This window comes from Crocuta crocuta, unplaced genomic scaffold, assembly GCF_008692635.1.
Source record: "Crocuta crocuta isolate KB4526 unplaced genomic scaffold, BGI_CrCroc_1.0 scaffold241, whole genome shotgun sequence".
Taxonomy (NCBI): domain Eukaryota; kingdom Metazoa; phylum Chordata; class Mammalia; order Carnivora; family Hyaenidae; genus Crocuta; species Crocuta crocuta.
Genome location: NW_027527807.1, coordinates 707,677 through 710,864, shown reverse-complemented (window position 1 = coordinate 710,864; position 3,188 = coordinate 707,677).

Sequence of the window (3,188 nt, the reverse complement as noted above, 5' to 3'; positions counted from 1 at the left end):
CCTAAAGATAAAACTACCATACAATCCACCAATTCCACTTCTAGGCATTTATCCAAAGGAAACTAAAACACTAACTCAAAAGGATATATGCACACCCTGTGCACTGCAGCATTATTTAGAATAGCCAAGACGTGAAAACAACTTAAGTGTCCATCAATGGATGAATGGACTTAAAAAATGTGGTGTGTGTATATACAAAGGAATACTATTGAGCCATAAAAAAAAAAAAGAATGAAATCTTGCCATTTGTGACAACACGGATGGATCTGGAGGGCATTATGCTAAGTGAAATGTCAGAGAGAGAAAGGCAAATACCATATGATCTCACTATTTTTTATTTTATTTTTTTGTTTTTATTTATTTTTGATAGAGAGAGAGAGACAGAGCATGAACATGGAAGGGTCAGAGAGAGAGGGAGACACAGAATCCGAAGCAGTCTCCAGGCTCCGAGCTGTCAGCACAGAGCCTGATGTGGGGCTCGAACCCACGGACTGCGAGATCACGACCTGAGCCCAAGTCGGACGCCTAACCGACTGAGCCACGCAGGCGCCCCATCACTTTTATGTGGACTCCAACTGAGCTCACAGATACAGAGAAGAAACTCATGGTTCTGAGAGGCAAGGAGTGGATTACAAGGGTAAAGGGAATCAAATGGAAATACAAACTTCCAGTTACAGAAAGTCAGTCATGGGGACATACAGCATGGTGACTACGGTTAATAATACCATATTTCATATTTGAAAATCACTGAGAGTAGATCTTAAAAGTCCTCATCACACAAAAAACAAATTCTGAAACTATGTGTGATACCTGAGCTCAGTTGTACACCTGACACTAATATGTTGTGTATCAACTACAGTTCATTTAAAAAATAATAAAGGAGGGGGGCCCGCCTGGCTCAGTCACTAGAGNGTTCTAATTAATCTATAGGGACCGGGGTGCCTGGTGGGCTCAGCCAGTAAAGCAGGCTGAGCTTTACTCTTGATCTCAGGGTTGTGAGTTCAAGCCCCCCATTGGGTGTAGAGATTACTTAAAAATAAAAAAATATTAAATAATAATAATAATAAAGGAGATTAAATTCACATGACCACTAAGTGCAATGCATGATCCTGAATGGTATCCTATACCAGGCAAAACATTAGCTACATAGGCCATTATTTAAAATAAATGACTATATTTGAAAATGGATTGTGAATCAGGTAACAGGTTTGGATTGTTATCAATGTTAAGTCTCCTGATTTTGATAATCGTGTTGCATTTACCCTCGTTCGTAGGAAATACACACTGAAACGTGTGTGGCACACCTTGTCTGTAACTTACTGTAAAAAGGTTCATTTAAAAAAAGACACATGTACATGAGTGTGTGAATTTGTGTGTGTGTCTAGTGTACAGATAGATATGCTCCAGAGAAAGAGTATAAATAGAGGCAAAATGCAAATAGTTAACGGATCTGAGTAAAGGATACATGGTACATGGTAGTTCCTCACAATGATCTTGTATCATTAAAATTTTCTGTCAAAATTAAAAATTCAAATGAAACAACCAACCAACCGCCCCCCCCCCCCCAAACACAGTGCATCTGAGAAGGGTGCTCCTAATAGGGTTTTCCCTCCTGGGGAGGTAAAGCACTAATATGAACACGAGTCCTCATTTGACAGCTATATTTTTGCTGTACATTAACAGATTGATTTTTCTGATTCAGTCTGACCTTTGGTGCCACAGCAATGCTTTCCTAGACCCGAACTGCTAACAACGAGCTGCTCGAAGAGAGTGTGGATCTCCTTCTTTACCCAAAAATTTCCTGAGCACGTCCTCCACACGACCTTGGCTCTGAAGCCACATAATTCACACAGGAGATGGGGCCTATGTTGCTCGGTATAAGCCAACCTACAGTCTCCACCATCTTTACTCGAGAGAATCCACCTCCACACGCTACTTTTTGGCAAAAGACAAAGTGGTATCTTGTCACTGAGGTTTCTCACTTCTTCAACTGGTTGCAGAAACAAGCTTTCCCAACCGGCAATGCCACAGCATCAACTGCCAAAATATTTTCTTTGCCACATGTTGTGTGCTGCAATACACCGGTGCAACTTTGTTTACCCAATGAGTGATTTTTCCCATTACCATTTACAAAATGCAAAATTCTTTCCGAGATCCCAAAATCCTTGGAGGAGTGTCACTCCGTAAACCCTCAGTTTCCTCCTGGGTACTTGTTAACCCTAAAACTGTGAGTGCACGCCCGCAGACAAACCTAAAAAGTTTTCCCCGTCTGGCACTAAAATGTGATCGTGCTATGGGTGGCAATTTGCGAGAGACTATGCTATTCCCTTGTCTTTGATGTTCCATATGCTTTACCTGTCTTTTTAATTTTTCAGCTGCTTCTAAGTGGGCCCCTTGATTCCCACATACCCTATCTAAAAGAGTGCTGTTCCTTATCTTCCATTTTTCTCTCTGGTCTTAGCTTGCTTTATTTTTCTTATCGCTCCCAGATAATATCACAAATATTTGTTTATTGTTTTTCTCCTATCCAGTGAAATAAAAGCTCCCTTATGGAAAGTATATTGTTTTCACTGCTGTATCTCAGAACCTAAAACAGTGCCCAATATTTTATTCAGTAATTAATAAATGTTTGTTAAATGAATGAATGACAGGATAGTACTAGAGCCACGCCTTTTAAAAAATGTTTTATTGTTTATTTACTGTTGAGAGAGACAGAGTGTGAGCAGGGGAGGGGCAAAGAGAGAGGGAGACACAGAATGTGAAGCACACTCCAGGCTCTGAGCTGTCAGCACAGAGCCTGACGCGGGGCTCGAACTCACAAGCTGTGAGAGCATGACCTGAACTGAAGTCGGACGCCCAATCGACTGAGCCACCCAGGTGCCCCAGGTGCCCCCAGGCACGCCTTATCAATCCATATTACAGGTCAAAAGCCTATCTTCATATAATACATTATTTTTCCTTATAATAATCCTGTGAGGTAGACAGAAAGGGTGATGTTCTCTTCATTTTATGAATTAGAAAGCTAAATTCATATACCACATAACACCACAGAAACTAAGTGATATGCCCAAGTTCATAGAGCAAGTCAGAGTTGAAGTATATATATAGTACCATATATAACATATAAATATACATGTATAAATTATATAAATAAAAACATATAATTTACATGAATAAATATATACATA